We start from the raw sequence: 13,733 nt of genomic DNA, 5'->3' as shown, positions 1-13,733 counted from the left end.
CATGATCCTCTACATAAAAAACCCTAAAGACTACCAGAAAATTACTAGAGCTAATCAATGAATGTAGTAAAGTTGCAGGATATAAAATTAACACACAGAAATCCCTTGCATTCCTACACACTAACAATGAGAAAACAGAAAGAGAAATTAAGGAAACAATACCATTTGCCATTGCAACAAAAATAATTAAATACTTAGGAGTATATCTACCTAAAGAAACAAAAGACCTATACATAGAAAACTATAAAACACCAATGAAAGAAATCAAAGAGGACACAAATAGATGGAGAAATATACTGTGTTCATGGATTGGAAGAATCAATATTGTGAAAACGACTATACTGCCCAAAGCAATCTATAGATTCAATGCAATTCCTATCAAGCTACCAACGGTATTCTTCAGAGGACTAGAACAAATAATTTCACAATTTGTATGGAAATACAAAAAACCTTGAATAGCCAAAGCAATCTTGAGAAAGAAAAATGGAACTGGAGGAATCAACCTGCCTGACTTCAGGCTCTACTACAAAGCCACAGTCAAGACAGTATGATACTGGCACAAAGACAGAAATATAGATCAATGGAACAAGATAGAAAGCCCAGAGATAAATCCATGCACCTCTGGACACCTTATCTTCGACAAAGGAGGCAAGAATATACAATGGAAAAAAGACAATCTCTTTAACAAGTGGTGCTGGGAAAACTGGTCAACCACTTGTAAAAGAATGAAACTAGAACACTTTCTAACACCATACACAAAAATAAACTCAAAATGGATTAAAGATCTAAATGTAAGACCAGAAACTATAAAACTCCTAGAGGAGAACATAGGCAAAAACCTCTCCGACGTAAATCACTGCAAGGTCCTCTATGACCCACCTCCAAGAATATTGGATATAAAAGCATAAACAAGCAAATGGGACCTAATGAAACTTAAAAGCTTTTGCACAACAAGGGAAACTATAAGCAAGGTGAAAAGACAGCCTTCAGAATGGGAGAAAATAATAGCAAATGAAGCAACAGACAAAGAATTAATTTCAAAAATATACAAGCAACTCCTGCAGCTCAGTTTCAGAAAAATAAATGATCCAATCAAAAAATGGGCCAAAGAACTAAACAGACATTTCTCCAAAGAAGACATACAGATGGCTAACAAACACATGAAAAGATGCTCAACATCACTCATTGTCAGAGTAATGCAAATGTAAACCACAATGAGGTACCACTACACGCCAGTCAGAATGGCTGCTATCCAAAAGTCTACAAGCAATAAATGCTGGAGAGGATGTGGAGAAAAGGGAACCCTCTTACACTGTTGGTGGGGATGCAAACTAGTACAGCCACTATGGAGAACAGTGTGGAGATTCCTTAAAAAACTGGAAATAGAACTGCCATATGACCCAACAATCCCACTCCTGGGCATACACACCAAGGAAACCAGAACTGAAAGAGACACGTGTATCCCAATGTTCATCGCAGCATATTTATAATAGCCATGACATGGAAGCAACCTAGATGCCCATCAGCAGACGAATGGATAAGAAAGCTATGGTACATATACACAATGGAATATTGCTCAGCCATCAAAAAGAATACATTTGAATCAGTTCTAATGAGATAGATGATACTGGAGCCCATTATACAGAGTGAAGTAAGCCAGAAAGATAAACACCAATAAAGTATACTAATGCAATTATATGGATTTTAAAAAGATGGTAATGATAACCCTATATGCAGGACAGAAAAAGAGACACAGATGTATAGAACAGACTTTTGCACTCTGTGGGAGAAGGCGAAGGTGGGTTGATCTGAGAGAATAGCATTGAAACATGTATATTATCAAGTGTGAAACAGATCACCAGCCCAGGTTGGATGCATGAGACAAGTACTCAGGGCTGGCACACTGGGAAGACTCAAAGGGATGGGATGGAGAGGGAGGTGGGAGGGGGATCAGGATGGGGAACACATGTAAATCCAATGGCTGATTCATGCCAATGTATGGCAAAAACCACTACAATCTGGTAAAGCAATTTGCCTCCAACTAATAAAAATAAATGAAAAAAAAAAAATAAAAGTACTATCACGAATGAAATTTTAAATAAAAGATATAATTGATTCACTGCTCGTAGGGGTTTTTTGTTGATTTACCACTGTTTGACATTTGGAGTTGTAACTGAACATATGAAGCAAGCACTTCATTTTATCTGACACTGTCCCTCACCTTCCTCTAAAACTATCTCTTTAGTGTATTACATGCACTACTGTTGGTAAGTCATGTCACAAATGTGTTAGTGCAACTCTCTCAGGATTTGGAATCAGACCTGGATTAATTCTGCTTTTGACTTGCTGAATGACTTGGAAAAGTTGTTTAAGCCTCCATTTTTCTCATGTATCAACTGGCAATGATGCTCTGCCTCCACTAAGGTGTGGTGAAGTTCAAAGGAGATGAAAAGATAAAATGCCGAGCAAGGGGTTTAGTGCATAGTAGATTCACACCGACGTTTAGTTCTCTTTCTCTTTCAGTCTCTGGTTTTTGTCTAAATCAGTAAAAATATAAACTCCACGTCAAGGGTAAGGTACCGGGACTCTTCAGGGTTCTATGGACTCTACAGTCAGTAGCGAATCAACCATATACAGGCTCATTGTCTTACATCAGAAGTCAGCAAATCCAGCCTGCAGTCAGACCCACAGGCTGTTTATGTGAAGGCCTCAAGCTAGGAATGACTTTTACATTTTTAAGTGATTGATAAGAAAAATCAAAAGAAAAATAAAATTATATGAAACTGAAATTTCAGTGTTCATGAATGAAGTTTTATTGGGGCAAGTTCATACTCACTTGTTTATGTACTGGCTATGGCTACTTTTATGCTAGAAGGACAAAGTTGAATAGGTAAGAGACAATATGGGCTGCAAAACCTAAAATATTTACTGCCCGGCATTCACAGAAAAAGATAGCTGATCCCTGTCTTAGATTGTTACTAACAGAGAACTGAATCAAAATGGCTCATGAGCAAGTATCCCAGACTTCGATACAAAGGGAAATAATCACTGTAGTGCTAGCAGTAGTTTTGTAATAAACCCTAAGTAAAGCAGAAAAGTATGGGTGGGGAGAATTGGGAGATGGGGATTGACGTATATGTATATATATGCTGTTAATACTATGTATAAAACAGATAACTAAAGCACATACTCCATAGCACAGGGGACCCTACTCAGTGCTCTGTAGTGACCTGAGTGGGAAGAGAGGAGATTACATGTATATGTATAGCTGATTCACTTTGCTGTACTGTAGAAATGTACACAACATTGTAAAGCACTGTATTCAAATAAAATTAAAAAGAAGACAGTTAGATAAAGGACACAGGTCCTGTGAGAGGTAAATAATTTCTAACCTTCATTTATTAAAATTTCACTTAGAATACACTTAGGGAATTATAATACTTGCAGAAATCACATAGAATACTAAGATATCATAATTAAATTCCCCAGAAACTCATAATTTTTAAAAAGTCATTTTGAAGCTTAACATAAATTCAAATATTTAAGTGGTAGATGAAAGATCTCAGCATCTAAGATCCACATCTAAAACTTTCTTGGAAGGTTGGTATAATAAATTTCATTGTCATTAAAAATGCATAATCTGAAGGAGTGAGTATAATGAAGTGACATTTAAAGATACTTGAACACAATTTTCTCATTTGTCCCCTGCATGCTTTTAGGTAAAAATAAAATGCATATTTTAAAGACTCAATAGTCATAAGCAAGGTACTTTCCTTTCTAGAAGAATTTTAGCATGCACATTTTATTGACAAGTTTTGTTCTTCTAAAAATAAATTATAGCTATGATTTTATTTTTGGCTACCATATATGTCTTCATAAAAAATTTAAAACATAACAGATAGTACCTTAAACCAGCGCTCCTAAAACCTGAATGTGCACACATATCATAGAAGATTCTGTTACAGATGCAGGAACGGGTTCAGTAGCTCCCAGGGGATGCTCACCATACAGTGAGCAGCAAAGTCTAACCAATATTCATTTCCAACACACACACAAAATAATAGCATTGCCGTGCTTGAGAATTTATAAATTTTCCCTTGTACCTGGCATAAATTCAGTGTAAATTTCCTTCCTTTGCTGCTTAACCTGGAGATTTAAACAAAGTATTATACTTGCTGATATTTTAAAATGTTAATCCTTCTATAAAGGATTAATCTTGCTTTACATTCCAGATTTTTATCTACATTTTTTATGTCCCTCTATTGCTCTCAAGTTTGACCACATCCACTGTACTTTTTATTGAGATTATAATTGACATATAAAATTATGTTAGTTTCAGGTGTACAACATAATGATTGGCTATTTATGTATATTGAGAAATTATCACAAAAAGTCTCGTTAACATTCATCACCAAAAGTAATTACAAACTTTCTTGTGATGAGAATTTAATGATAATCCCTATGCTGCACATTACATATTCAGAACTTATTTATTTTATAATTGGAAGTTTGTACCTTTTGACCACCTGCAGCTATTTTGCTCACCATCTGAGTTTGGTGGTCTTCTTCTTCTTTTTTTAATATATTCCACGTGTAAGTGAGATCATACACTATTTGTCTTTCTCTCTCTCACTTATTTCAGTTGGTATAATGCCCTCAAGACCCATCCATGTTGTGAGAAATGAGAAGATTCCCTTCTTTTCAATCACTGAATAACATTGCATTGCATATACATATGACATTTTTTTTAAAATCAATTCATCTATTGATAAGCATCTAGGTTGCTTCCCAAGTCTTGACTATTGTTAATATGCTGCAATGAACATGGAGGTGCAGCTATCTTTCTGAGTTATTGTTTTCACTTCCTTTGGATAAATACCTAGAAGTAGAATTGCAGGATCATACGGTAGCTCTGTTTTTAATTTTTTGAGGGAACTTCATACTGTTTTCCACAGCGGCTGACCCACTAATTAGCATTCCCACCAACAGTGTATAGGAATTCCCTTTACTTCATATTCTCCCCAAAATTTGTTTGTCTTTTATGATAATAGTCATCCTAACAAGGGTGAGATGATATCTCACTGTGGTTTTGCTTTGTGTTTCCTTGATGATTAGCCATGTTGAGTGTCTTGTCATGTGCCTGTCAGAAATCTGTATGTCTTCTTTGGGAAAATGTCTACTCAGATCCTCTGTCCATTTTCAATCAGCTGGTTTCTTGCTGTCAAGCTGTATGAGTTCTTTATACACTTTGGATATTATACAAGTTGTCAATGCATACAGTTTGCAAATATTTCCTTTTACTCAGGAGGTTGCCTTTTCATTTTGTTGAAGAGTTCCTTCACTGTGTAGGAGCTTTTTAGTTTGATCTAGTCCCATGTGTTTAATTTGGCTTGTTGTCTTTGCTTTTCGTGTCCCAGTATATATATTTCAGTTCAGTTCAGTCGCTCAGTCGTGTCTGACTCTGCAACCCCATGAATCTCAGCACACCAGGCCTCCCTATCCATCACCGACTCCTGGAGTTTATTCAAACTCATGTCCATCGAGTCAGTGATGCTATCCAGCCATCTCATCTTCTGTTGTCCCCTTCTCCTCCTGCCCCCAATCCCTCCCAGCATCAGGGTCTTTTCCAGTGAGTCAACTCTTCGCATCAGGTGGCCAAAGTACTGGAGTTTCAGCTTCAGCATCAGTCCTTCCAATGAACACCCGGGACTGATCTCCTTTTAGGATGGACTGGTTGGATCTCCTTGCAGTCCAAGGGACTCTCAAGAGTCTTCTCCAACACCACAGTTCAAAAGCATCAATTTTTTGGTGTTCAGCTTTCTTCACAGTCCAACTTTCACATCCATACACGACCACTGGAAAAAGCATAGCCTTGACTAGATGGACCTTTGTTGGCAAATTAATGTCTCTGCTTTTTAATATGTTGTCTAGGTTGGTCATAACTTTCCTTCCAAGGAGTAAGCATCTTTTAATTTCATGGCTGCAATCACCATCTGCAGTGATTTTGGAGACCAAAAAAATAAAGTCCGACACTGTTTCCACTGTTTCCCCATCTATGTCCCATGAAGTGATGGGACCGGATGCCATGATCTTAGTTTTCTGAATGTTGAGCTTTAAGCCAACTTTTTCACTCTCCTCTTTCACTTTCATCAAGAGGTTCTTTAGTTCCTCTTCACTTTCTGACATAAGGGCATCATCTGCATATCTGAGGTTATTTATATTTCTCCTGGCAATCTTGATTCTAGCTTGTGCTTCTTCCAGCCCAGCGTTTCTCATGATGTACTCTGCATGTAAGTTAAATAAGCAGGGTGACAATATACAGCCTTGACGTACTCCTTTTCCTTTTTGGAACCAGTCTGTTGTTCCATGTCCAGTTGCTTCCTGACCTGCATATAGATTTTTCAAGAGGCAGGTCAGGTGGTCTGGTATTCCCATCTCTTTCAGAATTTTCCACAGTTTATTGTGATACACACAGTCAAATGATGTGGACCATTTTTTTTTTAAGTCTTCATTGAGCTAGTTACAATATTGTTTCTATTTTATGGTTTGATGTTTTGGCCAAGAGGCATGTGGGACCTGAACTCTTCAGTTCAGTTCAGTCACTCAGTCACGTCTGACTCTTTGCAACCCTATGAACCTCAGCACGCCAGGCCTCCCTGTCCATCACCAACTCCTGGAGTTTACTCAAACTCATGTCCATTGAGTTGGTGATGCCATCCAACCATCTCATCCTCTGTCGTCCCCTTCTCTTCCTGCCTTCAATCTTTCCCAACATCAGGGTCTTTTCAAATGAATCAGCTCTTCGCATCAGGCAAGCAGGGATCAAACCCACACCCCTGTACAAGAAGGCAAAGTCTTAACCACTGAACAATTAAGGATGGCTTTATATTTCTCATTTGCAAGATAAATATGAGAAATTTGGACAATGGAAGTGATATGTGGGTATAGTTTCATTGGATATTATTAAAATCCACCTATAGAGAAAGATAACTTTTAAAACGTTCATGACAATAGCTTTAGTCCTAGAGTCTTTACTAACTCTCATTAAACATTAATGGAAAATGAAACTTTGAGAAAGACACAGTGTTTTGAATAAAAATCTAACAGGAATAACTCCCCAGTATGATCCAATGATCTTACAATAATCACTGTCACAGAGAAAAAAGTTTTACAGTCTCCATTTAAAACAAACAAACAAATGTAGTGGCTCTCATTCCCTATGGAACAAAGCCCACAGTTTTTAACACAACAGACAAGTCCTTCCAGATCTGAGTCCTTCCTCTCCCTGCCACCTCCACCACCATCCAACTCCCTCATCACTCACCCTCTCACTCCATGTGCCAATCTTGTCATTGTGGTGCGCTCCTCACCTCTGTTGTTGTTGTTCAGTAGCTCAGTCATGTCTGACCCTTTGCTACTGCAAGGACTGCAGCACACCAGGCTTCCCTGTCCTTCACTATCTCCCAGAGTTTGTTCAAACTCATATCCATTGAGTTAACGATGACATCCTACCATCTCATCCTCTGTCGTCCCCTTCTCCCCTTGCCCTCAGTCATTCTCAGCATCAGGGTCTTTTCTAACGGGTCAGATCTTCTCATCTGGTGGCGAAAGCATTGAAACTTCAGCTTTAGCATCAGTCCTTTCAATGAATATTCAGGGTTTGTTTTTTATAGAACTGACTATTTTAATCTCTTTGTTATCCAAGGAACTCTCAAGAGTCTTCTCCAACACCACAGCTCGAAAGCATCAATTCTTCAGTGCTCAGCCTTCTTTATGGTCTAATTCTCACATCTGTACATGACTACTGGAAAAACCATAACTTTGACTTTATGTACATTTGTTGGCAAAGTGATATCTCTGCTTTTTAATATGCTGTCTAGATGTGACATAGCTTTTCTTCCAAGGAAAACTGTCTTTTAGTTTCATGGGTTCAGTCACCATCTACAGTGATTTTGGAGACCAGAAAAATAAAGTCTGTCACTGTTTCCCCATCTATTTGCCATGGATTGATGGGGCTAGATGCCATGATCTTAATTTTTTGAATGTTGAATTTTAAGCTGTTAAGTTTTTCACTGTCCTCTTACACCTTCATCAAGATGCTCCTTAGTTCCTCTTTGCTTGCTGCCATATGGGAGATGTCATCTGCATATCTGAGTTTATCATCTCATATCATCTCTTATCATCACATATCACCTCTGTGGCTGCATATATACGCCTTTCTCTGAACATTCCCATTTTCCTGCAGACCTCTCGCAGGCTTCTTGAAGACCTGAGCTTTGTTTCCAGTAGAAGTCAGATATTTTCCCTTACTTTCTTCCAATTCCTCTCTTACAGCACTTATGTAAATTCTGGAATTATTTGCTCACAATAAATTATGAGTGTCTCTAGGATAAGAATAATCTCATCATGTTTATATTTCAATGCCAAGAATAGTGTATTATGACCTACACTTCATAAGTGTTCATTGAATTGATAAATATGAAATGACTTTCATTTCTGTATAAAACATACTAGAAATGCCAAGCATTCAGTTATTTGGACAAAGATGTAAAAGCTTGCTCAAAAATAGTCCCAGATAGAAACAGACAAGGAGACATGATGATTAAATCCAAGACTTGATCTTGGGACATGTAAACAATATAAGTGGAAAAATGATGAAATTCAAAAAACGTCTGCAGTGAGTAGAATAGTAACAATGCTAATTTTATTAATTTTGACAAAACAGCATAAAAATTATAATTATGTAAGACGTTATATAGGGGAGTTTGAATGATGGGTATATGTGAACATTCTTTAGTATCTTCATAATTTTTCTGAAAATCTAAAATCATTCCAAAATAAAAGTCAAAAAAAAAAAAAAAAAAGATTCTGCTCAAGTCACAGTCTCAAGCCTGATAATTCTTGTCTCATTCAGTCATGCAGTACATACTTACTGAAATGCTACAATAGAGCAGGGTCTCGAATGTATTTGCTGAGACACTGTTACAGCAATAACACAGCACATGATTACTCTGGACTTGGAAATCCTATCATTAAAGCCACTGTGGAATTGGCCAGAGAAGGAAGCAAGTACTGTTGCCAGAATGTCCCCTTTGAGTGGACACACCAGACAATAAGGCCTTTAGCTCATTATTAATTAGTACTAATATTTACTTGTTATTTGATTGTTTCTTTAAGTAAAAATAAAAATTATATCATGGAGAGTATTTTCTATAAGGGTACAAAATAAGAAAATGTGGAAGTGTTAGTCACTGAGTTGTGTCTAACTGTATGCAACCCGATGGAGCACACCATGTCAGGCTCCTCTGGCCTTGCAATTGTCTAGGCAAAAATACTGGAGTGGGTTGCCAGTCCCTTCTCCAGGGGATCTTCCTGACTCAGGGATCTTCCTGACTCACGGATCAAACGTAGGTCTCCTGCATTGCAGGCAGATTCTTTACTGTCTGAGCCACCAGGGAAGCCTGATATCAGTAAAATGAAAGTGTTATCCGTTCAGTCATGTCTGACTCTTTGCAAGCCCATGGACTGTAGCCACTAGGCTCCTCTGTCCGTGGAATTTTCCAGGCAAGAATACTGGAGTGGGTAGCCATTCCCTCTCCAGGGAATTTTCCCAGTCCAGGGATCGAACCTGGGTTTCCCATATTGCAGGCAGTTTCTTTACAGTCTGAGCCATATTAACATTTTAGTATGTGATGCATACATGATTTAAAATAGCTACGTGTGTGTGTGTGTGTTTGTTTAAATAACTGACAAATGATTTGGGAGAAAATAAACAAGTAGATTATGGAATAACAAGGTGATTTTCTATGGTAAACACAGCATAAGCATCTAAATAGCATGTTTATTACTCAATTTGAAATAATCCTGGTAAGGTTATTCACCATAAGATTTCAAAACTGCACATATTGTGATGAGTATTTATTTGACTCAATAAATATATAAGTAAGAATAAGAATAAATAATAATAAGAATCTCTGCTGCTCACTCATTCCACTTATCCCAGAATGTCTACATTATGTCTGTTTTATTAAACTCAGAAAATGTATTTCATCTAAATTTAGAAACTCTATGTAACCTTATTACTTAAGCAATTATTTTCAACTGTTTTTTTGCTAAAGTATATAGTAGGATTTCTGCATATTTTAGCACATTTTGAAATTTTAAATTACTGACAGAAACTTCATAGTTACAGCTGAGAATAAGTGTTTCTTTGGGAAAAAAAATACAGCAGTGTAATTAAACCATGACACTAAATTCTAAATACTTCATTAAGCTGCATACTAATTAATGTAATGTGATGCATTATTTTCTGAAATTCCACGTACATGTGTAGTGACTGTAATGAAAAATTAATCTGAGCAGTGGTTTTAGGATTTCTTTTCAGTTCATGCAACCAAATCAAACTGTAATCAACCCCCATGGATGGCAGTATGTGACCCAGGAAACCACACCATCTGCTGATTTCAAATTTGCTTTAAATATATGAAAATTCCTAGCCAGAATGCTCTGTTTTGCTGACAAGTCAACTGCTTGGCTCTTTTCTGCCCTTCCTTTTTTTCTTTTCTATTTTTTTGGATACCTTTTATTACATTGTAAGGGGGGAAAAGTTATGGAGAGAAAGAAGATATCAAATTACCTGAGCATCTATTGAAAGGTGATGTGCATACAGTGTTGGCTCCTTCCACAAACATATACACTAAACTCTCACTTTCCTTTACATTGACGCTTGCTCTTCCTTGTCATGGAGCTGTCCAGGCCAAGTGGTTTTTAGTTATTTTGGACTGTTTGTATCCTTGCACCTTCCCCCCATGTATAGTTCTATTCCACTTTCACTGTGTCTGATGCACTGCCTAGCTCTGGGCACATCCACAAGCATCACCCTGGGTCTGATCTGGAACATCACTTTTTCCAGACTCCTGAAAAAGCTTCCTAATGGGTTCTCCATTCAGTTCATGTTCTCCAGGTTATTTTCCATACTGCCTTCAAAGAGTCTTTTAAAAACTTAAATATTTCTAATCATACTTAGATTAAAAATTAGAGCTTTACAGTAGCTTGAAATATTCTGCATGTCTGGCCCCTGGATAATTATTGACTCAATTTTTCCTCATGATGCATCAATCATTCTTGCTAGAATATTGCAGAGCTTTCCTGTAGTAGAACTTTTATGTAGAAGGATCTTCCTCCAGACATTGTGAGTCTAACTTCCTAATTACCTTCTGAAATTCAAATTTTACCTTCTTTCTGACAACTTTAATCTATTTTATTTAAAATAGTAAACGTTCCCTTCCTGATTGCCTCTCAATCATTTTATTTCTTTTTCTGTTTTTTATAACTTCACTTCCCATGTGACTTAATATATAAGTGTTTGCTAGTTATTGAACTGTTAGAAAGTTATGGGCTTCCATGGTGGCTCAGGTGGTAAAGAATTTGCCTGCAATGCAAGAGACCCAGATTCAATCCTTGGGTCAGCAACATCCCCTGGAGAAGGGTATGACAACCTAACCCAGTATTCTTGCCTGGAGAATTCTGTGAACAGAGGATCCTGGAGGGCTACAGTCCATGGGGTTGCAAAAAGCTGGACAGGCCTGTGCAACTAAGACCTTCAATTTCACTTTCACTTTCAGGAAGTTATACCTCTGAGGACTGTGTTAGGATCATTCTTAGAGATAAAAATGTTGGGGACTTTGCATACTCTGAAGCTTAGATCCAGTGTCCAGAAGCTTATAACATAGTAGGTAGCAAACAAGTAACAGTTATCAATTTTGTAAATTAATGAATTAATATTTTCTCTTTTGATTCTTACACACTCTTATAAGTTGTTTCCTTAATCAAGTAAGATACCAACTATCTTAGAAAAAGCTGGGATCACACAACATTAAAGAGGTAAAATTTAGTCTTTGTCAGGAAAGGACTGGGACTTCCCAGGTGGCACCAGCCCATCCACAGAGAATTAGAAACATGTGGGAAGAGAAAAAGCCATGTGGAGAAAAACTGTGATCCTCCACCAGCAGCCAGAACTGAGCCCCAGTGTGTGCACGGGGTCACCCGTGAACCTCCGCATCCAGTGGGTCTATGCCGTCCACCCCACAGAAGGCGGAGGAGAATTGTTCCTGCCAAACTGGACACATGTTCCTGACCCTCGGAATTGTGAGCAAATAGCATCATGAGAGTTTGGAGCCAGTAAAAGTCAGTGTGGTTCATTCAATAGCCATGTCAACCTCCTCAGACTGCCAAATATCACATTCTGGGGGTTTAAGCAACACAAATTTACCTGCTCACAGTTCTGAGGACTGGAGGTTCAAGACCAAGGTGCTGCTGGAGCTGGTTTCTGGGTGAGCCCTCTCTTTCTGGCTTGCAGAGAGCCACCTCCTCCCCACACCCCACCCCCACCCCTGACCTTCCCCTGTGTGTGCAGAGGGTTCTCTGCATCTCTCCCTCTTCTGATAAGGATATCAGTCCGACTGGATTTGGTACCACCTTTACTATTTCGTTTAACGCTAATTAGCTCTCTATAGATTCTATCCCCAAATATCACACTGGGCATCAGGGATGCAATTTATGAATTTGAAGAAAACACAATTCAATCCATATCAGCAACAATAGAGAACTTATACTACATTAACATCTATAGAAGAGTTATTAAGTAGCAAGTATTCCCATAATGACCTTCCATATAATAAATGCTGAGTTAGTTAATAGTCATAGGGAGGTTTAATATATGTGACATTGCTATCTCTTATATTTACAAGGAACACTAATTCTTTCATTTAAAATGATAAAAGTCAAATGTTTCTACCATTACAATTGTGTAAGACTGACTGAGCACCACTGATTTTTTTTTTTTTAACCAGTAGTTCACCTAAATGGATGCAAACAAATAATAATAAAAGAAAGTCACATGGTTCTATTCCCTTAAAACTTGTGTTCCACTGGCCCACAACAGTGTCTTATCCTATCACAGTTTGTCATCAGTTGAAGCTGCATAAGTGACCAAAAAGACACTCAGCCAGTCTGGTCCAGAAACGCTTACCCATCTCTTTCCCAGCAAATGACTTCGCTATCCTTTGACCTAATATTTTATGTAACTCCTCTTTGACTCCTCACCAAAGTTAAAAAATAAGGCTAAAACACTTTCTCTTAAATATTGTACTTTAAAATACCTTGTGAGGCTAAAGGTATTAATGTACTGAGGATAACGGTGCTAATTTTTATTAGCATACTTGGAACCCCTTGATGAAAGGCTGTAACTAGCCAAACATAGCATCACTATTTTTTAGAAAAGAATACTAATTTCTCAGTGCTCTAGCAATTTTCATTTGTTTCATTCATTTTCCTCTTATGACACAGATTTATGGGGGCAAAGTGGAAAATTTTAAGATTTCTTTATATTTTGAAATTAAGAAACATTTGTTTGTTAAAATGTTTAAGCTGTGACTTGAACTAATCTGTAAAAATAGAATGCTTTAAAAGCTAATACTAAATATAACTTGGTATCTATGCTAAATTTCATTCTAAAATATTTCTCTAATATTTTGCCTTCCAAGAGCCAATCACCTATACTTTGCAAAGTTTTCAAAGAGGAAAAGCTACAATTAAAAAAAAAAAAATCTGGGCTTCCCTTGTAGCTCAGCTGGTAAAGAATCCACCTGCAATGCAGGAGATACCAGTTTGATTCCTAGGTTGGAAAGATTCCTTGGAGAAGGCATAGGCTACCCACTCCAGTATTCTTGGGC

The sequence above is a fragment of the Muntiacus reevesi genome, chromosome 16 (assembly GCF_963930625.1).
Source record: "Muntiacus reevesi chromosome 16, mMunRee1.1, whole genome shotgun sequence".
NCBI lineage: Eukaryota > Metazoa > Chordata > Mammalia > Artiodactyla > Cervidae > Muntiacus > Muntiacus reevesi.
This window is presented reverse-complemented; position numbering follows the sequence as displayed.